The sequence below is a fragment of the Salmo salar genome, chromosome 11, assembly GCF_965601325.2.
Source record: "Salmo salar chromosome 11, fSalSal1, whole genome shotgun sequence".
Lineage (NCBI taxonomy): Eukaryota > Metazoa > Chordata > Actinopteri > Salmoniformes > Salmonidae > Salmo > Salmo salar.
In genome coordinates, this window is record NC_138301.1 from 36,350,372 (window position 1) to 36,375,461 (window position 25,090).

At 44.4% G+C, this 25,090-nt stretch overlaps 1 long non-coding RNA gene across 1 annotated transcript; it reads left to right on the forward strand.

Annotated features, from left to right (window-relative positions):
- The first annotated feature begins 4,419 nt into the window (after positions 1 to 4,419).
- Positions 4,420 to 8,953, forward strand: LOC145859130 (uncharacterized). The gene is made up of 2 exons (XR_014379381.1): positions 4,420 to 5,202; positions 5,497 to 8,953. It is a non-coding gene; the product is annotated as an uncharacterized LOC145859130 (long non-coding RNA).
- Positions 8,954 to 25,090: the final 16,137 nt, after the last annotated feature.

Sequence of the window (25,090 nt, forward strand, 5' to 3'; positions counted from 1 at the left end):
CAGGTTAACGTCTCCTCCATTACAGTAAAATAATGTCTCAATGTGTTTCAGTCTCCAGGTTAACGTCTCCTCCATTACAGTAAAATAATGTCTCAATGTGTTTCAGTCTCCAGGTTAACGTCTCCTCCATTACAGTAATATAATGTCTCAATGTGTTTCAGTCTCCAGGTTAACGTCTCCTCCATTACAGTAAAATAATGTCTCAATGTGTTTCAGTCTCCAGGTTAACGTCTCCTCCATTACAGTAATATGTCTCAATGTGTTTCAGTCTCCAGGTTAACGTCTCCTCCATTACAGTAAAATAATGTCTCAATGTGTTTCAGTCTCCAGGTTAACATCTCCTCCATTACAGTAATATAATGTCTCAATGTGTTTCAGTGTCCAGGTTAACGTCTCCTCCATTACAGTAATATAATGTCTCAATGTGTTTCAGTCTCCAGGTTAACGTCTCCTCCATTACAGTAAAATAATGTCTCAATGTGTTTCAGTCTCCAGGTTAACGTCTCCTCCATTACAGTAAAATAATGTCTCAATGTGTTTCAGTCTCCAGGTTAACATCTCCACCATTACAGTAAAATAATGTCTCAATGTGTTTCAGTGTCCATACGACCCATTCTGTTGGACCAAACCTCAAACACAAATAGCGAGTTGAAACCGCTTGTCAGAGAAGAAGAAGTGATCTCTCATCTTTGTTGTTGTGAGTGGCAGGAGGAGGGGCTTGGTGTGTGTAAATGGGAAGGTGCACAGAGAACAAAAGGAGCGAAGGAGACGAGAAAAAAAGACAACGTGACAACAATTCTGTACACGCTAAAACATACATTCAAATTAATCAAATTAATTGGATATATCGCCCAGCCCTAAAGTACATCCACTTAGACTACCCCTGTCTGTCACAACGTGCTCTCTTCGTGAATTCTGCTGTGACAATATGGAAAGCAGTCATTGCTGCTGCACTGCTGGGTACTTGGACCATCCATGTAGAGGCTCTCTATATCTGTATCATGTTCCAATAGCATAATATCCACTTACACACGCCCACGCCAACAAGCTGTATATTCATGAGAGACAATGACACTAGGGAGTTTCACATTCGAGTCCCAAACGATGAGCTCTTCACACTGTAGCCATTATCTAACTCTGGCTGTGAACATGTACTCTTAGTTGACACAGAACTGCCACTGCGTAGAAGTGCTGCCATAGAATGTGCCTACAAAATCACCAGTGCCAGAGTCATCGATATTCAGTGTGGCCAACTATCCTCCATGTAGTCTCCATGTGTTCAATAACAATAATGTACTAATTGGAAATCTCAATGGAATGTCTGGTATGTGTGTGTCCCCCAGAGGGGAGCAGTGGAGTGCTGTCTGACCAGACCCCCAAATGTCTTTCATCTTTGATTAGCAAGGCCTCTCTGGGGTGCTACACCCCCCCCCCCCACCTTACCTCAACACACCCCTCATCCCCCCAACTCCTTCAACCCTGAATACTGATCAGCCTGATCCAGCTCTTACTCCTTTTCTCTGTCTTACTCTAACTCTCTTCCACTCTCTCCATCCCTCTCCACCCCAATACCATCTCCTCTCTTTCTGCAGCCCTTGGGTTATAGTCAGTGTAGGTTCTCTAAGGTCTCAGTAGAAATCAGTGGTGCTGTATGGGTAGGTAGGTAGTGAGGTAAAGAGCAGATAGGCTAGGAGAGAGACCTAGGAGACCTGGGAGCTCTGGCCCTGAGGAGAGGGTTGAGGATTCTGCTCTCCTTCTGGCTGTTTGAAGGGGGGTAGAGTGGAAGGAAAATCAATAGGCATGGAGCGCCAGGCTCTGTGATGGCATTGGTAATCGGCTTTCTGCATTAATGTTTCAGAGGCTGGGAGAGAAGCCTAGCTGGCAAGGGGCGTGCGGCGAGCACAGAGGGCCCCAAACACACACATACACAAAAGCAAAAGTAAAAACTGTTACACATACAGTCACCACCACTACCCCTCCTTTAGTTTCCTTCAAAACAGAATACTCAAGTATCCAGACATTTGAAGCCGGACGGGAGTTTCCGATGTGAACCATGCTTTCGTGATGAGTAACTTAGACTGAGACCTGCAGACCTTTAGCTCCCCGGGCTAATGCTTAGCTCAGTGGGCTAATGTAGTCGTGTTCAAGCCCGGATGCTGAACCGGATGCTTACACATGCTCACTACCATAAGACAGGAGGCCAAGGCTATTCACAAAACCATTGGAGAAAAATGCTAATACACTGTAAAGAAATATTTGTTGTTTCAACTTATTATTTCCAGTCATGTAGTTGCATGGTCTTTTTCAAGCTCTATTAACTTAACATTTCAAGCTATCCTAACTTACACCAAATTTGATTTTGACTGATAGAAGATAGTTAAGTCAACTTCACCATTTGTCAGAATAATGTATTATTCCAGGTTGATGCAATGTCAAATTTAAAATGTAGAGTTACAGTATCCTAACTAACACCAAATGTACTTTGACTAATATAAGAAAGTCAAGTCAACTTTAGTTTGTCAGTATAACCTAATTATAGTTGAATCAATTTACATTTTAGTGGAGATAACGAGCCTCAATTTGTAAATGACTTTATATTTTCAATTAATCTAACCTACTATGAAGTTAAGTTCACAACATTCACATTGACTAAATAACCCTAACAATGTTATAATAAAGATTACAGTAGGGAACATTATGCTCCCATCTGTCTCTTGCTCATGTGTGGACGTTGTTACCAGTTTCAAAACTGGCAGTGCACTCAGTAATGTTAACCAACTAACAAACCACTTTAACTACAACATTCTCAGTAGCGGTTACAGAAACATTTTACATGTGGTTGTTTATCTACCTTTGTTGAATACACTAACTGAAGTCGCTCTGGATAAAAGCGTCTGCTAAATGACCAAAATGTAAATGTACAAATGAACGGTTGCAAAGCATTGTGGGTATTGTTATAATGAACCCTCCAAAATAATTTGGTCATCTGACATCTGTCATATTTTGTCAATACAGCAGATACAGTTTAGTTTCAGGTTATTTGACTTTTTGGTTGTGAATTTCTAAGTTGAGTAAAAACGTTGATCTTTGTTGATTCAACTTAGTTACTGTCACGGCGCTGGTGTATTTCTGACTTTACATATTAAACAACCAGACATGGAAATGGTTTATGGGTTTATGAAATGCACATTCCTTTATTGCATATAATATGTGTATGATGCCTCATCCTTCGGTGCTTTGGATGTAGCCTGTCTAGAGAGAAAAAATGGTTGAGAGTTCGCTGGCAATTCATTTGTTTGTGGTGCCGCATTTACTGTTTCTTATCATGCGTTTTCTGATCAATGTTGCCATTCAAGTGCACAGGTTTCGGTAATGACATTTCTAGAAGTTAAAATAATTGTTTGCAAACATAGCCTAACTGCACTCCTCATAGGTTAAACTCCCACACTAGTAGAAAGCCACATTTTAGAGCTGAAAGATGATTTCCAGAGCTTATCCATGATGTTGCACAACAATGTAAGTCAATAAGTCATCGTTTTAGTCAAAGTATGATATACTTGGGCTTGAAGTGCCATGTCCGAATGTTTGACTTCTGATGTTTCCGTGAGTGTTATGTTTCTTATCCTATGAGATGACGTGCAAATTACTTTCATCCCTTGTTTTGTTTCAGGGCTGGGTTTTATTTCAATGATACCAACCACCAGCATGGCAATGTTTATTAATCAGAAATACCTGCTGCAAAGTTCCTCCTATTCGCAAGTCGTCTGAGAGTCAAACAGCTTTTTTCTGTAGCCTACACTCGGGTTTCCACAAGATAAAACAGCCACAAAGTCAAAATGGGCTATATCGTACAAATGAAAACCAAAATGAGCAGTGTGGTTAAGGTGAGAGTTAGGTTTAAAATCCTATTTTAAGAAGAGAAAATGTAGACAGTGTTTATGATTTAGTGGGTGTGTTAAATAGTGACGACCCTACACTTGGCCACCTTTCCATGGAGCAAATTAAAATAGAGGGGTGAAAACTAATCTTTTGGAACCTCCCCTTTTTACCAGCAAATTATCATAATCCATTGGATAATTTTTCAACTTTCACTTATTATTGAGCTAGTCTGCATAAAAAAAATATATATTTGACAATTTTATAAACGCTAAAATTGCGTGATATGACTGCATTTTAGAACCCTGCTCCCCCCAGTCTCCCCAAGATTAATGGTTTTGACCACTAACATTTCAGGCAAATTCGTTTTGCATGGCCCGGTGCTCCAGCGTGCAGGGTTTGCTCATTTTCAACCATTCCATTGATCCTAAAGAGAAATCTCCACCCACCCAGGGCACCGGGCCATGCGAAACGAACTCGGCCATTGCTTCATCAATACACAATCCAAACCGTTCAATAGTTTGGCTATCCATATTACGTGAACTTATATTCATTATATTTCTATGGCGGATTCACAGCCACAATTTAAATAATGCATTGATATATAGCTAGCTAGCTTTCTGAAATGATAACAGAGAAAACAAAGAATATAGCTATTGGATCATGTCTGTGTGCATGTCTAAATATTAATGACATCTGGAATCCGACACGGTTTTACTGGAATTATCAAACGGCAAGAGTCACTATTTTCACCTGATTTATAGTATGCCTGTCTTAACTGAAATGGTGCTCACATAACTTTCATTAGCTGGCTAAGGTTTGCATGATAGCTTGATACCGCTGTCGGTCAGTGCCCTACATTCCCACCCCGAATTCCTGAATATGTATTAGCAGCCTGCGTCAGTCTTCGAGCTGGAACCTAAACAGGTTTATACCGGGACCTACACAATTTATTGAAGTGTGCTTGTGTTAAGGAATGTTTGATTCATTGCCTAAATATGTTTATTGTGCTGTTCAAGCTTTTATGTAAGAAAATTGTTACCATTTGTGATTTTTCTAAAATGGTACAGTCCAAGCTGAGGGCTGATTGGAAATGTACTTAAACACTACCATTTCATTGTGGGCAGACAGGACAGGGGTAAGGTTGCCATGCTGGATTTTTATTTATTCCCCAGTTTATGTTAAGTTTGTTTATTTATTGTTTATTTTAGTTTGTACATAGTGTACAGTTTCACCGCTGTAAATAGCGAGAAGTCCGACTGCAGCGTTTAACCCGAACCCTTCCCGTCTCCTTCAAGGTCACCCAAGTAGAGGTTCACATTGAAGGTATCGTCAACGAAAGCGAATCTTAATCGAACCTAACCTACATGGATAAAAATATAAATCGTGGAAGTGAGACTGTCATTATGCATAATGTACTTTGTAATATTCATGTTATACCAGTGCAATGATATATATTTATTTAACCAACTACCACACCAATGTTAGCATAGCGTTAATTAGCACCCATTTGCATGTGAGCTAGCTAATTAGCAATAGCACCCTTTTGCACATGAGCTAGCTAAATGCTTACAATGAGGGAATCTTATTTGTTACTTTACTGTTATTCCTCTCTTTCAGAGATAACAATCAAAGTGTGGCTTCAGTTGTAGAAATGTTGCTATTGCACGGCAACAATAAATCAACAGAGCACAGTTTCTGAAGCACCTGACATACCGTCAGCATCCAGTGGCCCCTCAAGAGCACCCAGAGGCCCTTAAACAGCGGCCAGTGGCCCCTGAAGATAATAATTCCATCCTCCTGATTCCTGCTTACAAGCAACAATTAAAGCAGGAAGCACCAGTGACTAGACCAATAAAAAAGTGGTCAGATGAAGCAGATGCTGAGCTACAGGACTGTTTTGCTAGCACAGACTGGAATATGTAACGGGATTCCTCCAATGGCATTGAGGAGTACACCACGTCTGTCATTGGCTTCAACAATAAGTGCATCGATGACGTCGACCCCACAGTAACCATACGTACATACCCCAACCAGAAGCCATGGATTACAGGCAGCATCCGCACTAAGCTAAAGGCTAGAGCTGCCGCTTTCAAGGAGTGGGACTCTAACCTGGAAGCTTATAAGAAATCCTGCCATGCCCTTCGACGAACCATCAAACAGGCAAAGCATCAATACAGGACTAAGATCGAGTCGTAATACATCGGCTCTGACGCTCGTCGGGTGTGGCAGGGCTTGCAAACCATTACAAACTACAAAGGGAAGCACCGCCGAGAGCTGCCCAGTGACACGAGCCTATCAGACGAGCTAAACTACTTCTATGCTTGCTTCGAGGCAAATAACACTGAAACATGCATGAGAGCACCAGCTGTACCGGAAGACTGTGTGATCACGCTCTCTGCAGCCGATGTGAGTAAAACCTTTAGACAGGTCAACATTCACAAACCCGCGGGGCCAGACGGATTACCAGGACGTGTACTGCGAGCATGTGCTGACCAACTAGCAAGTGTCTTCACTGACATTTTCAACCTCTCCCTGTCCGAGTCTGTAATACCAACATGTTTTAATCAGACCACAATAGTGCCTGTGCCCAAGAACAGTAAGGTAACCTGCCTAAAAGACTACCGACCCGTAGCACTCACGTCTGTAGCCATGAAGTGCTATGAAAGGCTGGTCATGGCGCACATCAACACCATCATCCCAGAAACCATAGACCCACTCCAATTTGCATACTGCCCAAACAGATCCAAAGATGATGCAATCTCTATTGCATTCCACACTGCCCTTTCCCACCTGGACAAAAGGAACACCTATGTGAGAATGCTATTCATTGACTACAGCTCAGCGTTCAACACCATAGTGCCCTCAAAGCTCATCAATAAGCTAAGGACCCTGGGACTAAACACCCCCCACTGCAACTGGTTCCTGGACTTCCTGACGGGCCACCCCCAGGTGGTAAGGGTAGGTAACAACACATCCTCCACGCTGATCCTCAACACAGGGGCCCCTCACGGGTGCATGCTCAACCCCCTCCTGTACTCCCTGTTCACTCATGACTGCATGGCCAGGCATGACTCCAACACCATCATTACATTTGCCGATGACACAACAGTGGTAGGCCTGATCACCGACAACAACGAGACAGCCTAAAGGGAGGAGGTCAGAGACCTGGCCGTGTGGTGCCAGGACAACAACCTCTCCCTCAACGTGATCAAGACAAAGGACATGATTGTGGACTACAGGAAAAAGAGGACCGAGTACGCCCCCATTCTCATTGACGGGGCTGCAGTGGAGCAGGTTGAGAGCTTCAAGTTCCTTGGTGTCCACATCACCAAAAAACTAACCTGGTCCAAGCACACCAAGACAGTCGTAAAGCGGGCACCACAAAACCTATTCCCCCTCAGGACTCTGAAAAGATTTGGCATGGGTCCTCAGATCCTCAAAAGGTTCTACAGCTGCACCATTGAGAGCATCCTGACTGGTTGCATCACTGCCTGGTATGACAACTGCTCGGCCTCTGATCGCAAGGCACTACAGAGGGTAGTGCGAACGGCCCAGTACATCAGCGGGGCCAAGCTTCCTGCCATCCAGGACCTCTATACCAGGCGGTGTCAGAGGAAGGCCCTAAAAATTGTCAAGGACTGCAGCCACCCTAGCCATAGACTGTTCTCTCTGCTACCGCCTGGCAAGCGGTACCGGAGCGCCAAGTCTAGGTCCAAGAGGTTTCTAAACAGCTTCTACCCCCAAGTCATAAGACTCCTGAACATCTAGTCAAATGGCTACCCAAATTATTTGCATTGCCCCCCCCCTCCTCCCCTCTCCACTGCCACGCTCTGTTGTCATCTATACAGTCACTTTAATAACTCTACCTACATGTACATACTACCTCAGCTAACCGGTGCCCCCGCACATTGACTCTGTACTGGCACCCTCCTTTATATGTTGTTATTTTTTACTGCTGCTCTTTTATCTCTTATCTTATCTGTATTTTTTTGAAACTGCACTGTTGGTTCGGAGCTCGTAAGTAAGCATTTCACTGTAAGGTCTACACCTGTTGTATTCGGTGCATGTGACTAATAACATTTGATTTGATTTGAAGAGCACCCAGAGGCTCTTAAACAGTCCCCAGGGGGACTGTGTTATGTTATGTTGTTTAGTAAAGATGACGTAGAAGTCAATAGAGTCTCTGATCTCTTTACTGGAGCTGGTATAACTTAATGTACAAAGCACATTCAGCTTGTCAGTATGTCTATATGGTATAGTCTGTCTCCATTCTCATGAGGAAAGTAAATAACATTATAAATCAGGATAGGTAGTAACTGTATATACTTGTATATGGTCAATGAAATAATAGCATTACGAAGTTAACATTTATCAACACAATATTAACAGTACATGACATACATAACAAGTCTGTTGTTCACTGCAACAATATCAGTAGCTTGTCTCAAATATAGCAGGAAGCAAAAAGTGTTACAAGACATGTGCTGGTAGCACTTTATATAATATTACTTACGATCTTCAAAAATGAAATACGTTTGTATTCAACGTGTGCCTTGCACAAACGTGTGTGTTTGTATTCAGTGTGTGACTGTCAAACCTCAGATGGCCCCCCAAAATGTGGGTGGGGTTAAACATGGGCGGAGTCAAACGTTTGACCCCGCCCACACTGAGCCCCACCCCTGAATTGCACACTGCAGTGAGGGGTACTTGGTTTGCTCCGTATTGAAGTGTCTGCCTCCTCACTGAAACCACCACTAGGGCAGCCTCCGTTACAGTTACATAAGTGTGGACAACTAGACAAGTCATTTTAACTTGAATTTTTTTTGTCAACACAACTGTTATGTTGCTTCAGTAGATTTGACTTTATGGTTATGAATTTCCAAGTTGAGTCAACACATAGTTCTTAGCTGATTCAACTTGACTTCATAAGTTAACTACAACTTATCAAATTGTCTTATCTAAACTTGACATGTTTTGTCAGCACAACTTATGTTGCTTTAGTTGTTTTGACTTCAAGGGTGTGAATTTCTAAGTTGAGTAAAGTAAATAAAATAAAATTATAACTCAACTTGAATTAATGCGTTTATACATTTTGAGTGAGTTTTTTGGCAACACAACAAATGTAGCAAATTTAGTGGACTTGGCAAGATAAAACGAGTCATTTTGACTGAATCTCAATATATATATATATATATATATATATATTTTTTTTTTTTACAGTGTACAGTAATCGGTACTCCCCCTGTCACCCAAACCACAGAAATCAGGTTTTCAACTCCAGAGCAGAACAAGAAGTTATAAGAGAGAGTTCTGGACCCAGGGACAATTACCTAAAGCCAACACAGAGAGCAGGGAGGGAAGAAAAAAGAGAGAAATTGGCCTTAAAAAATGCAAGCTGCAGGTCACTGGCGAGATAACAGAAGCCCTCTCAGTGGTCGAGATAGCTCTTTTGTGTGCACATGTGAGTGTATGTGTGTGTGTGTGCTCTGTACAGCAGAGTGCGATCCTTTCCAGACGCTGAATCATAATCTCTGAGCTCTTAAGGTATTTGGTGTTTATGCCACAGTTTCTACATTGCTTCCCCCTGACGTGTGTGTGTGTTGTGTGTGTGTGTTTCCCTTGACATTAGAGAGGTAGAAATCAGTAGGGGGATAGACAGCCCCCTTGTAGAGACTGGTACGGGAAAGGGTGCTGCCATAGGCAACACTCACGGCCCCGCACCCCCCCACCCACTCAACTCTCCCTCGCCTCTTTCTCAGCCAGATGTGCTCTCCTCTCTACAACACCTCCACCTACACACTGATACCAGTAGTGCTGAAACATTCACTTTTTGTCCCCTGTTCTACTCAGTTGAAATACTATTGGCTACTTTTGTTCTGCAAGAAAGCGCTTCATTAAGAAGATAGGTGACGTAGGCCTATTATACAATGTTAAAAGGTGAAATTAAAGGTTGACATTCATTTGATTTGAAAAGATAACTTATTTTCTCACTTCGATAATTCTGACATTGATGGATAAGTTATACTAACCAAACACTGTAGCCAGTTCACTCTACCTTAAACACAAGGTTCACTCGCAAAGGCTGTTCTGTTTTCCCTCATTTATTAACCTTCCCCTGCTTGTGCAGTTCAGTTTCATTATATCGTTCGTCCTAAAGACAATGAAGATTGCCATTTGTCAAATAAGCGCATTTAGGTAATTTATGACAAACCTGCGAATCTTTTCAATAAAATGCACTTCAATAATGACTACGGCGTTCAATGAAAACAAATAGGCCTATCAATAGTTCTTCATTAGTTTTTGGGCAACGAAAGTCCATTTGTTTTGCATTGTGCTAACCTGGTACTCACCGAAGCCATCTTCCATATCTAACGTTTGGGACAGGACACGTCGACTCTTTTCCATCGCAGTTGAGGTGACTTTCTATGTTTCTGGAATGACACATTGATAGAAAAACGTATCCTACAAAACCAGACTCTTGAATAATAAACAGTGCATTTTAGTTACCCCAACATTTGCTTGTAGAGTGTATCGAAAACTCCTGAAATGCTACAGCAAACGTGTCATCTGTTGGATGTAACTGCGCGCCACTCATTCGGTTGTTACGAGATGCTTGACCACCTGGAGCTCATAAATATTGACAGGGTATTGGCAGTGGCGCGCGTGAGCTACATTCCGGCCTTTATTGATGAAGTGACAAACTTGACTGATGGTTTTCACCTTGTCACCTCCTAGTCTTCTAATTATACATTTATATATATATATATATATATATATATATATATATATATATATATATATATATATATATATATATATATATATATATTCGGTTGTCACTGACTATCGTAAAACAGAATAGTCATTGACATTGAAGATTGTATTCTTCTGTTGACATTGCAATATTTATTGATTTTCAGTAGGCCTATTAGGTGCGTTGGTGACGTTTGTTTTTCAGTCTTTTTAAACTTTAATAATAATATAAATACCGCTACTGTAGATGTAGGCCTAGCTTATAACTGCAGATTTTACCCAGGTGAAGTAACTTTTTTGTTCCTCTTCCTTTGTAAGTATTCTGAGACCCCCAGGGACATCTTTATATCTCAGTGTGTAATCAAAACATTTTGTTGTGGCTGAAGACAGTTTGCAGACTCTTTGACACACACTTTCTATCTCCTGCAGCACTCTCTCTATGCTTACACGCACACACTTACACACACACACACACACACACACACACACACACACACACACACACACACACACACACACACACACACACACACACACACACACACACACACGCACACACCTATTTCTGAGTTGCTGTTGGGTCTTGTAGCAGTGCCATTCCTCAGTGACAGTATTGATTGTAGGGCCATTAGACAGACGGTGTTATTTCTCTCAGTAGTTATATATTGGACTCCCTGTGTGGTGATTTCTGCCCCTCAGACTCCCCGCTATTTCCTGTCGGTCGCTGGTCAGTGTCTTAGGCTGAAGTTATGCTTTGGTCAGGTACAATGGTGTACTGTAATTAGGACCTCTCTCCATGAATAGGTATGTAGTATGTAGCTCTTGTAAGGACTGTGGACTACGCACAATGAAAGAGATCGAGTATTATGTAATAACAGTGACCTAGTGTGTGTGTATATGCGTGCATACCTGCATGTGTGTGTAGTGTGTGTGTGCGTGCGTGCGGTGCGCTGTGTGTATGTGTGTGTCTGTGTATGGGTGCATGCATGTATGTGTGCATGCATGTATCTGTGTGTATGTGTGTGTGTGTCTGTGTGTGCGTGCATGCATGTGTGTGTGCATGCATGCGTCTGTGTGTGTGTCTATGTGTGGGTATCTGACCTCTTGGCTGCAGGGTAAAGGGTCATCAGCAGTGCACAGTGCTGGCAGTCCCACCAGAGGAGGGCTGCACTAATCCTCTCCTAGCCTAGGAATGCCACCTCCAGCTCAGCCTGCCCAGCCACCAAACACACACACACACACACACACACGCACGCACGCACGCACGCACGCACGCACGCACGCACACACACACTTACACACACACACACACACACACACACTTACAGGCACTTACTCAGCTACCACGTACGTAGGCTTGCAGCCGGCTGGCCCCAGATGAGCCCTGGACACTAATTGGAGTCTTTGGAGCGTTTGGAGTCATGCAAATATCTCCGGCTTTACTCAGATACTCTTCTGTTCCACTTCCACTCCTATCCAATCCCTTTATTCCACCTGACTGGAGGATAGAAGAAGAGAGAGAGAAGGATTGGAGGAGAGGGGAGGGTGGGGGACACACAGCTGCCTGTTGTTGCCTTCCCTTGGGCTCTGTGGCTGGGGTAGCGGGGGCCACACTGCGGCCTGGCTGGATGATTAGGGGCTGGTTGTGCAGGTGTGTGTGTGTGCATGTGTGTGAGTGTTTGAATGTGTGTGTGTGTGTGTGTGTGTGTGTGTGTGTGTGTGTGTGTGTGTGTGTGTGTGTGTGAGTGAGAGCGTGCGTGTGTGTGTGTGTGTGTGTGTGTGTGTGTGTGTGTGTGTGTGTGTGTAGGGGCTTGTCATGTACAGTACATCACAGGAGATCAGCAAGCCAGCCTGAAAGTCAGATGACACGAGCACATGCACAATACCCCCCTCACCCCTCTACCACACTCTCATCCACCTGTTCAGACCATCAGGCTGTTTAGACTGGTGGAGAAGCTGTTCAGACCATTAGGCTGTTTAGACTGGTGGAGAAGATGTTCAGACCATCAGGTTGTTTAGACTGGTGGAGAAGCTGTTCAGACCATCAGGTTGTTTAGACTGGTGGAGAAGCTGTTCAGACCATCAGGCTGTTTAGACTGGTGGAGAAGCTGTTCAGACCATCAGGTTGTTTAAACTGGTGGAGAAGCTGTTCAGACCATCAGGTTGTTTAGACTGGTGGAGAAGCTGTTCAGACCATCAGGTTGTTTAGACTGGTGGAGAAGCTGTTCAGACCATCAGGTTGTTTAAACTGGTGGAGAAGCTGTTCAGACCATCAGGTTGTTTAGACTGGTGGAGAAGCTGTTCAGACCATCAGGTTGTTTAGACTGGTGGAGAAGCTGTTCAGACCATCAGGTTGTTTAGACTGGTGGAGAAGCTGTTCAGACCATCAGGCTGTTTAGACTGGTGGAGAAGCTGTTCAGACCATCAGGTTGTTTAGACTGGTGGAGAAGCTGTTCAGACCATCAGACTGTTTAGACTGGTGGAGAAGCTGTTCAGACCATCAGGCTGTTTAGACTGGTGGAGAAGCTGTTCAGACCATCAGGCTGTTTAGACTGGTGGAGAAGCTGTTCAGATCATCAGGTTGTTTAGACTGGTGGAGAAGCTGTTCAGACCATCAGGCTGTTTAGACTGGTGGAGAAGCTGTTCAGACCATCAGGTTGTTTAGACTGGTGGAGAAGCTGTTCAGAGCATCAGACTGTTTAGACTGGTGGAGAAGCTGTTCAGACCATCAGGTTGTTTAGACTGGTGGAGAAGCTGTTCAGACCATCAGGCTGTTTAGACTGGTGGAGAAGCTGTTCAGATCATCAGGCTGTTTAGACTGGTGGAGAAGCTGTTCAGATCATCAGGCTGTTTAGACTGGTGGAGAAGCTGTTCAGACCATCAGGCTGTTTAGACTGGTGGAGAAGCTGTTCAGACCATCAGGTTGTTTAGACTGGTGGAGAAGCTGTTCAGATCATCAGGCTGTTTAGACTGGTGGAGAAGCTGTTCAGATCATCAGGCTGTTTAGACTGGTGGAGAAGCTGTTCAGACCATCAGGCTGTTTAGACTGGTGGAGAAGCTGTTCAGACCATCAGGTTGTTTAGACTGGTGGAGAAGATGTTCAGACCATCAGGCTGTTTAGACTGGTGGAGAAGCTGTTCAGACCATTAGGCTGTTTAGACTGGTGGAGAAGCTGTTCAGACCATCAGACTGTTTAGACTGGTGGAGAAGCTGTTCAGACCATCAGGCTGTTTAGACTGGTGGAGAAGATGTTCAGACCATCAGGTTGTTTAGACTGGTGGAGAAGCTGTTCAGACCATCAGGTTGTTTAGACTGGTGGAAAAGCTGTTCAGACCATCAGACTGTTTAGACTGGTGGAGAAGCTGTTCAGACCATCAGGTTGTTTAGACTGGTGGAGAAGCTGTTCAGACCATCAGACTGTTTAGACTGGTGGAGAAGCTGTTCAGACCATCAGGCTGTTTAGACTGGTGGAGAAGCTGTTCAGACCATTAGGCTGTTTAGACTGGTGGAGAAGCTGTTCAGACCATCAGACTGTTTAGACTGGTGGAGAAGATGTTCAGACCATCAGGTTGTTTAGACTGGTGGAGAAGCTGTTCAGACCATCAGACTGTTTAGACTGGTGGAGAAGATGTTCAGACCATCAGGTTGTTTAGACTGGTGGAGAAGCTGTTCAGACCATCAGGTTGTTTAGACTGGTGGAGAAGATGTTCAGACCATCAGGTTGTTTAGACTGGTGGAGAAGCTGTTCAGACCATCAGGTTGTTTAGACTGGTGGAGAAGCTGTTCAGACCATCAGGTTGTTTAGACTGGTGGAGAAGCTGTCCAGACCATCAGGTTGTTTAGACTGGTGGAGAAGATGTTCAGACCATCAGGTTGTTTAGACTGGTGGAGAAGCTGTTCAGACCATCAGGTTGTTTAAACTGGTGGAGAAGCTGTTCAGACCATCAGGTTGTTTAGACTGGTGGAGAAGCTGTTCAGACCATCAGACTGTTTAGACTGGTGGAGAAGCTGTTCAGACCATCAGGCTGTTTAGACTGGTGGAGAAGCTGTTCAGACCATTAGGCTGTTTAGACTGGTGGAGAAGCTGTTCAGATCATCAGGCTGTTTAGACTGGTGGAGAAGCTGTTCAGATCATCAGGCTGTTTAGACTGGTGGAGAAGCTGTTCAGACCATCAGGTTGTTTAAACTGGTGGAGAAGCTGTTCAGACCATCAGGCTGTTTAGACTGGTGGAGAAGCTGTTCAGATCATCAGGCTGTTTAGACTGGTGGAGAAGCTGTTCAGATCATCAGGCTGTTTAGACTGGTGGAGAAGCTGTTCAGACCATCAGGCTGTTTAGACTGGTGGAGAAGCTGTTCAGACCATCAGGTTGTTTAGACTGGTGGAGAAGCTGTTCAGATCATCAGGCTGTTTAGACTGGTGGAGAAGCTGTTCAGATCATCAGGCTGTTTAGACTGGTGGAGAAGCTGTTCAGACCATCAGGCTGTTTAGACTGGTGGAGAAGCTGTTCAGACCATCAGGTTGTTTAGACTGGTGGAGAAGATGTTCAGACCATCAGGCTGTTTAGACTGGTGGAGAAGCTGTTCAGACCATCAGGTTGTTTAGACTGGTGGAAAAGCTGTTCAGACCATCAGACTGTTTAGACTGGTGGAGAAGCTGTTCAGACCATCAGGTTGTTTAGACTGGTGGAGAAGCTGTTCAGACCATCAGACTGTTTAGACTGGTGGAGAAGCTGTTCAGACCATCAGGCTGTTTAGACTGTTGGAGAAGATGTTCAGACCATCAGGTTGTTTAGACTGGTGGAGAAGCTGTTCAGACCATTAGGCTGTTTAGACTGGTGGAGAAGCTGTTCAGACCATCAGACTGTTTAGACTGGTGGAGAAGATGTTCAGACCATCAGGTTGTTTAGACTGTTGGAGAAGATGTTCAGACCATCAGGTTGTTTAGACTGGTGGAGAAGCTGTTCAGACCATCAGGTTGTTTAAACTGGTGGAGAAGCTGTTCAGACCATCAGGTTGTTTAGACTGGTGGAGAAGCTGTTCAGACCATCAGACTGTTTAGACTGGTGGAGAAGCTGTTCAGACCATCAGGCTGTTTAGACTGGTGGAGAAGCTGTTCAGACCATTAGGCTGTTTAGACTGGTGGAGAAGCTGTTCAGACCATCAGACTGTTTAGACTGGTGGAGAAGATGTTCAGACCATCAGGTTGTTTAGACTGGTGGAGAAGCTGTTCAGACCATCAGGTTGTTTAAACTGGTGGAGAAGCTGTTCAGACCATCAGGTTGTTTAGACTGGTGGAGAAGCTGTTCAGACCATCAGGCTGTTTAGACTGGTGGAGAAGATGTTCCGACCATCAGGTTGTTTAGACTGGTGGAGAAGCTGTTCAGACCATTAGGCTGTTTAGACTGGTGGAGAAGCTGTTCAGACCATCAGGCTGTTTAGACTGGTGGAGAAGCTGTTCAGACCATCAGGCTGTTTAGACTGGTGGAGAAGCTGTTCAGACCATCAGGCTGTTTAGACTGGTGGAGAAGCTGTTCAGACCATCAGGCTGTTTAGACTGGTGGAGAAGCTGTTCAGACCATCAGGTTGTTTAGACTGGTGGAGAAGATGTTCAGACCATCAGACTGTTTAAACTGGTGGAGAAGATGTTCAGACCATCAGGTTGTTTAGACTGGTGGAGAAGCTGTTCAGACCATCAGGTTGTTTAGACTGGTGGAGAAGCTGTTCAGACCATCAGGTTGTTTAGACTGGTGGAGAAGCTGTTCAGACCATCAGACTGTTTAAACTGGTGGAGAAGCTGTTCAGACCATCAGACTGTTTAGACTGGTGGAGAAGCTGTTCAGACCATCAGACTGTTTAGACTGGTGGAGAAGCTGTTCAGACCATCAGACTGTTTAGACTGGTGGAAAAGCTGTTCAGACCATCAGACTGTTTAGACTGGTGGAGAAGCTGTTCAGACCATCAGGTTGTTTAGACTGGTGGAGAAGCTGTTCAGACCATCAGACTGTTTAGACTGGTGGAGAAGCTGTTCAGACCATCAGGCTGTTTAGACTGTTGGAGAAGATGTTCAGACCATCAGGTTGTTTAGACTGGTGGAGAAGCTGTTCAGACCATTAGGCTGTTTAGACTGGTGGAGAAGCTGTTCAGACCATCAGACTGTTTAGACTGGTGGAGAAGATGTTCAGACCATCAGGTTGTTTAGACTGGTGGAGAAGCTGTTCAGACCATCAGGTTGTTTAAACTGGTGGAGAAGCTGTTCAGACCATCAGGTTGTTTAGACTGGTGGAGAAGCTGTTCAGACCATCAGGCTGTTTAGACTGGTGGAGAAGATGTTCCGACCATCAGGTTGTTTAGACTGGTGGAGAAGCTGTTCAGACCATTAGGCTGTTTAGACTGGTGGAGAAGCTGTTCAGACCATCAGGCTGTTTAGACTGGTGGAGAAGCTGTTCAGACCATCAGACTGTTTAGACTGGTGGAGAAGCTGTTCAGACCATCAGGCTGTTTAGACTGGTGGAGAAGCTGTTCAGACCATCAGGCTGTTTAGACTGGTGGAGAAGCTGTTCAGACCATCAGGCTGTTTAGACTGGTGGAGAAGCTGTTCAGACCATCAGGTTGTTTAGACTGGTGGAGAAGATGTTCAGACCATCAGACTGTTTAAACTGGTGGAGAAGATGTTCAGACCATCAGGTTGTTTAGACTGGTGGAGAAGCTGTTCAGACCATCAGGTTGTTTAGACTGGTGGAGAAGCTGTTCAGACCATCAGGTTGTTTAGACTGGTGGAGAAGCTGTTCAGACCATCAGACTGTTTAAACTGGTGGAGAAGCTGTTCAGACCATCAGACTGTTTAGACTGGTGGAGAAGCTGTTCAGACCATCAGACTGTTTAGACTGGTGGAGAAGCTGTTCAGACCATCAGACTGTTTAGACTGGTGGAAAAGCTGTTCAGACCATCAGACTGTTTAGACTGGTGGAGAAGCTGTTCAGACCATCAGGTTGTTTAGACTGGTGGAGAAGCTGTTCAGACCATCAGACTGTTTAGACTGGTGGAGAAGCTGTTCAGACCATCAGGCTGTTTAGACTGTTGGAGAAGATGTTCAGACCATCAGGTTGTTTAGACTGGTGGAGAAGCTGTTCAGACCATTAGGCTGTTTAGACTGGTGGAGAAGCTGTTCAGACCATCAGACTGTTTAGACTGGTGGAGAAGATGTTCAGACCATCAGGTTGTTTAGACTGGTGGAGAAGCTGTTCAGACCATCAGGTTGTTTAAACTGGTGGAGAAGCTGTTCAGACCATCAGGTTGTTTAGACTGGTGGAGAAGCTGTTCAGACCATCAGACTGTTTAGACTGGTGGAGAAGCTGTTCAGACCATCAGGCTGTTTAGACTGGTGGAGAAGCTGTTCAGACCATTAGGCTGTTTAGACTGGTGGAGAAGCTGTTCAGACCATCAGACTGTTTAGACTGGTGGAGAAGCTGTTCAGACCATCAGGCTGTTTAGACTGGTGGAGAAGCTGTTCAGACCATCAGGTTGTTTAGACTGGTGGAGAAGCTGTTCAGACCATCAGGTTGTTTAAACTGGTGGAGAAGCTGTTCAGACCATCAGGCTGTTTAGACTGGTGGAGAAGCTGTTCAGACCATCAGACTGTTTAGACTGGTGGAGAAGCTGTTCAGACCATTAGGCTGTTTAGACTGGTGGAGAAGCTGTTCAGACCATCAGACTGTTTAGACTGGTGGAGAAGCTGTTCAGACCATCAGGTTGTTTAGACTGGTGGAGAAGCTGTTCAGACCATCAGGCTGTTTAGACTGGTGGAGAAGATGTTCCGACCATCAGGTTGTTTAGACTGGTGGAGAAGCTGTTCAGACCATTAGGCTGTTTAGACTGGTGGAGAAGCTGTTCAGACCATCAGGCTGTTTAGACTGGTGGAGAAGCTGTTCAGACCATCAGACTGTTTAGACTGGTGGAGAAGCTGTTCAGACCATCAGGCTGTTTAGACTGGTGGAGAAGCTGTTCAGACCATCAGGTTGTTTAGACTGGTGGAAAAGCTGTTCAGACCATCAGACTGTTTAGACTGGTGGAGAAGCTGTTCAGACCATCAGGCTGTTTAGACTGGTGGAGAAGCTGTTCAGACCATCAGGTTGTTTAGACTGGTGGAGAAGATGTTCAGACCATCAGGTTGTTTAGACTGGTGGAGAAGCTGTTCAAACCATCAGGTTGTTTAGACTGGTGGAGAAGCTGTTCAGACCATCAGGCTGTTTAGACTGGTGGAGAAGCTGTTCAGACCATCAGACTGTTTAAACTGGTGGAGAAGCTGTTCAGACCATCAGACTGTTTAGACTGGTGGAGAAGCTGTTCAGACCATCAGACTGTTTAGACTGGTGGAGAAGCTGTTCAGACCATCAGACTGTTTAGACTGGTGGATAAGCTGTTCAGACCATCAGACTGTTTAGGCTGGTGGAGAAACTGTTCAGACCATCAGGCTTCATTCTTTTGACTTGGACCTCTGGCTTTGAGACTGGGCTGAAGGGGTCAATTGACATTTAGAAACAGTTAGTGCTTGTTATTAAGCACCATACCTCTTCCCTATGAGGTCTACTGATCTCAGATGTTTTATATTGGAGATGTATGGCGTTTAGACTTTGATAGGTTATAGCATGCTATTTGCTGAATACCAAGTTAGCTGTTCAGTTCATTGTTTGACCAGCGTACAAGCTGCACTGCCCATTAACACCCCTCCATCTCTCTCTCTCTCTCTCTCTCTCTCTCTCTCTCTCTCTCTCTCTCTCTCTCTCTCTTTCTCCCAGTTCTCCAGCCAACATGTGCCAACCATAAGGGGAGTAGGATGACTCCTCAGAGACCATTATGGCGGTAACTCTTTGGGCATACCAACTCGTAAATTAGGCCCCTTTCTCTCCTGCGTCTTTACCACAGGCGGCTGGTGTCACCTTAATTGGGGAGGAAGGGCTCATAGTAATGGCTGGTTTCCATGTTGTTCATACAATTACATTTACTCCATTCCAGGCATTATTATGAGCCATCCTCCCCTAAGCAGCCTCCTGTGGTCTCTACCTACCACTGGACCTTCCCCTGTACTCCCCAGAGGCCCGGGACTCTGGTGCAACAAGTCAACGACCACATGTCACACAGCTAGTGTTGAGTGGCTCCTCTTCACAACACCGCCACACACCATGCTTCCTGCCTCACCATCCCCCCGTCCCCCCCAAAGATCTTTTAGTCCCCCCTTTGGTCCCCCCTCAGTTCTCAGAGGATGTCCCCCCTTCCTGAAGCCATCAGTCCTGCCTCCCATAGGCCAGGCATAAATGTTACCTTTCGTGTCGGGTTGGGGGTGGGCGCAGCGGTAGCGCTGTGAGGTCGACACTTGGCTGTGTTGTTTTAGCGGCTAAAATAAACACAGGTTGAGAGGTCCGAGGGGTTCAGGGTGAGGGTGCCAACGGGTTTTCTTTATTGGGTTGTTCTCTCTCACTGGAAGGACGTGTCTGTTTTATGTTGTCTTCCATGACAGGTCCTTTAAGATTCAGCTGCATGCGCAAGTGCCCTTAAAATGAATTTGAAGCGAGCTCCCAAAAAAGAACATCGCACATGCTTTTAACGAGGACTCAAATTATAGTTGATAATGGCAGATGATATTGTGTGATAGTTGATTTGATAGTTGATATTGTGTGATAGTTGATAGTTGATATTGTGCCATAGTTGATAGTTGATATTGTGTGATAGTTGATAGTTGATATTGTGTGATAGTTGATTTGACAGTTGATATTGTGCCATAGTTGATATTGTGCCATAGTTGATTTGATAGTTGATATTGTGTGATAGTTGATTTGATAGTTGATATTGTGCCATAGTTGATAGTTGATATTGTGCGATAGTTGATTTGATAGTTGATATTGTGTGATAGTTGATTTGATAGTTGATATTGTGTGATAGTTGATTTGATAGTTGATATTGTGCGATAGTTGATTTGATAGTACATATTGTGTGATAGTTGATTTGACAGTTGATATTGTGCCATAGTTGATAATTGATATTGTGCAATAATGTCCAATTCTTTGTGATATGATGCAGTTTAAGATGATATGAATTGGCTCTCACTGACTATAAAGGTACTTTGGGAGTCCTTTACCCATCCAATCAATGGCCTTGTCCCATCCATGCTCCTCCATCTGTGAACATGTCAGTATTCCAAGTTGGCACTATCTTGCACAAAACATCTTAATGACTTCAGACAGAGAGTCAAGCTGTGTTTCTCCTTACGTAAAGCCAGTCAGATATATCAATCTACCACCTGTAGGTAGCCCACTCAATACAGCTCCAACACCACCGCCGTCTCTGGGAACTTGAACTAGAAGGTTCAGTGTCTGCTCTAATTGACACTGGTTGGTCTTGAAAAGGTTGTTTTTGATGGATTTGACCAAGTCCCTAGCTTGGCTGTTTTGTCAATCGAGGAACAAATAACATATTATGCAGCAAGAACAAATTGTTGATGTTGCTAGAATCTATAGTAATTCATGACCAACCCTGAGTTGGGATAAGCAACGTGATAAGACCTTAGGACTAGCCACTAAGAATGCACCTTATTGTTTTCGTAGAACTCAGTTAGACCCTCCTAGTTCAAGGCCAGTGGTTATAAGCTCAGGAAGAAGAGATAGCATGGCATAGAGGAGGAGGGGGATGGAGTGATAACACTTAGTGTTAGAGGAAGGGAGGAGAGATGGAGGAGTAGACTAGAGTGAATTCTAAGCAGCATTGTTGGAACCCAGTCGACATCGTCCGACCTCGCTTGTAACCGGCGGTAACGGCTGTGCCCCCTTTCATGTTGAGAATTACACGGGTGGAGGGGAGGATAGGGAGGGGCAGACCTGCAGGACATTGCCTGTGAGAATGACCCTTGACCTCCCTCTCTTTCCAGAGCCGCGCTGGGTCCCCGTTGGAATACCCAGAGGTCTTTGCAGCGCCCGCCTGTGTCTGTGGTGCCAGCGGTGTCAGATAGCTTAAAGCTTTTCTCAAATGTATTTTTTAAAGGGGGGAAATCAATAGCAAGGGCCGGAGAACACTGGCAGGAGCAACACAAGCTCCTGATGTTAACTCACAGTAATATCTGAGAGACGCAATGTGTTAGGGGGCGCTGGTACAAGACACAGCTGTGAGACCATCATGGTTTTATATGTGAGAGAAAAATAAGTAGATAAATGGATAACGAGTCTATTTTCCAACCCTACCCCTAACCCTCAATTCTGTATTATCTATATTATTACTTTTATCACTGTACTGTTGGGGAAAATCTCCCAAGAATGTCACTGTACTGTTGGAAAAGAGCTCACAAGAATGTCACTGTACTGTGGGAAAAGCGCTCACAAGACTGTCACTGTACTGTGGGAAAAGCGCTCACAAGACTGTCACTGTACTGTGGGAAAAGCGCTCACAAGACTGTCACTGTACTGTGGGAAAAGCGCTCACAAGACTGTCACTGTACTGTGGGAAAAGCGCTCACAAGACTGTCACTGTACTGTGGGAAAAGCGTTCACAAGAATGTCACTGTACTGTGGGAAAAGAGCTCACAAGACTGTATTTTGTATTGCTGATGTTTTTGCTATTTTAGTCAACCTTGCGAACAACAACAATCTTAATTGAGGAAGATGTACACACACACAGTAACAGCTGGACCGCTGTAAAATGATAATTAGCGGTAAAAATGTGTTTCATTCAATCATACTGCAGACAAAACCTAATTATCCCTCCATTGCAAAAATTGTCAAAGACTCCAGCCACCCTAGTCATAGACTGTTCTCTCTGCTACTGTACGTTTCTAAACAGCTTCTACCGCCAAGCCATAAGACTCTTGAACATCTAATCAAATGGCTAAACAGACTATTTGCATTGCCCCCCCCCCTTACACTGCTGCTACTTTCTGTTGTTATCATCTATGCATAGTAACTTTAATAACTCTACCTACATGTACATATTACCTCAACTAACCGGTGGCCCCGCACATTGACTCTGTACCGGTACCCCTCTGTATATAGTCTCACTATTGTTATTTTACTGCTGCTCTTTAATTACATGTTACTTTTATTTCTTATTCTTACTCATATTTTTTTTTAAACTGCATTGTTGGTTAGGGGCTCGTAAGTAAGCATTTCACTGTAAGGTCTACACCTGTTTTATTCGGTGCATGTGACTAATAAAATGTGATTTGATTTGATTGAGAAAGTATACAATCACAATGTAGTCTCTCCACTGTGAGGGTTTCTGCAGGGCGTCCTGGATTGAACAACAGCCCGGGACAGTCTCTCCACTCTGAGGGTTTCTGCAGGGTGTCCTGGATTGAACAACAGCCCGGGACAGTCTCTCCACTCAGGGTTTCTGCAGGGTGTCCTGGGTTGAACAACAGCCCGGGACAGTCTCTCCACTCTGAGGGTTTCTGCAGGGTGTCCTGGATTGAACAACAGCCTGGGACAGTCTCTCCACTCTGAGGGTTTCTGCAGGGTGTCCTGGATTGAACAACAGCCTGGGACAGTTTCTCCACTCTGAGGGTTTCTGCAGGGTGTCCTGGGTTGAACAACAGCCTGGGACAGTTTCTCCACTCTGAGGGTTTCTGCAGGGTGTCCTGGATTGAACAACAGCCTGGGACAGTTTCTCCACTCTGAGGGTTTCTGCAGGGTGTCCTGGATGGAACAACAGCCTGGGACAGTCAGAAGATTCACATTGTGTCTGTGAGAAGGAGAAGCAGGGGAACTTGTGCACAGACACACACACACACACACACACACACACACACACACACACACACACACACACACACACACACACACACACACACACACACACACACACACACACACACACACACACACACACACACAGACCCCAGCCCTGGTAAGATCTCCCTGAGCAGGCTCTCTGGTGGGCTGTGTGATGGTGATATTGTACTGACCTGCCCTATCAGAGTTCACGGTGGGGAATTATGGTGTCAGCTGTCAAGCTGTGGCCCAACATTCTGCCCACAGGAACAATGGCTATAACACACCGCTCACAGCAGAGGCCTGAGCCAGGGAACTCTCCCTTTCTTTCTCTCTCTCTCTTTCTCTCTCTCTTTCTCTCTTGATCATACTATTTCTCTCTCTCTTTCTCTCTCACTTCTTATACTCTCTCGGTATCAACCATATCTCCCATAGCTCTCTCTCGTTCCCTATGTCTCTGTGGAGTTATGGGCCTGTCATTCCCCTCAGGGGAGGGAGAGAGAGAGGGAGAGAGAGTGTGTGAGAGAGAGAGAAAGAGAGAGAGGAATTTTCCAGCTGCAGCAGAGTTGAGCCACTAAGTTGGGGTGGCAGACATTGATGGCATTTGGGGAAGCCCTCGGCAACTGTTACTATGGTTGTGTCCACTACCCAGTGGCCATTGCTGCCAAGTTGACTCAAGATATCCCACGGGGAGCAGAAAAACTGTTTAGAGAGAACTATTTGTTAGCTAGACAAATGTATTGTGCACACATCCAAAAAATACAGGAGCTGGACAAAAAACATATCCTGGCAAAAAAAAAGCTGTCCACTCACTGATTTTCATGAGCAGCAAAAGGTAAGCAAACTGAGTAAGAGAAAACCTCAGAGCAGTTATATTCTGCAACCCAACATGTTGGAACATCTGAACAGTTATATTCTGCAACCCAACATGTTGGAACATCTGAACAGTTATATTCTGCAACCCAACATGTTGAAACAACTGAACAGTTTTATTCTGCAACCCAACATGTTGGAACATCTGAACAGTTATATTCTGCAACCCAACATGTTGAAACATCTGAACAGTTATATTCTGCAACCCAACATGTTGAAACATCTGAACAGTTATATTCTGCAACCCAACATGTTGGAACATCTGAACAGTTATATTCTGCAACCCAACATGTTGGAACATCTGAACAGTTATATTCTGCAACCCAACATGTTGGAACATCTGAACAGTTATATTCTGCAACCCAACATGTTGGAACATCTGAACAGTTATATTCTGCAACCCAACATGTTGGAACATCTGAACAGTTATATTCTGCAACCCAACATGTTGGAACATCTGAACAGTTATATTCAGCAACCCAACATGTTGAAACAACTGAACAGTTTTATTCTGCAACCCAACATGTTGGAACATCTGAACAGTTATATTCTGCAACCCAACATGTTGGAACATCTGAACAGTTATATTCTGCAACCCAACATGTTGGAACATCTGAACAGTTATATTCTGCAACCCAACATGTTGGAACATCTGAACAGTTATATTCTGCAACCCAACATGTTGGAACATCTGAACAGTTATATTCTGCAACCCAACATGTTGGAACATCTGAACAGTTATATTCTGCAACCCAACATGTTGGAACATCTGAACAGTTATATTCTGCAACCCAACATGTTGGAACATCTGAGCAGTTTCATTCTGTAACCAAACA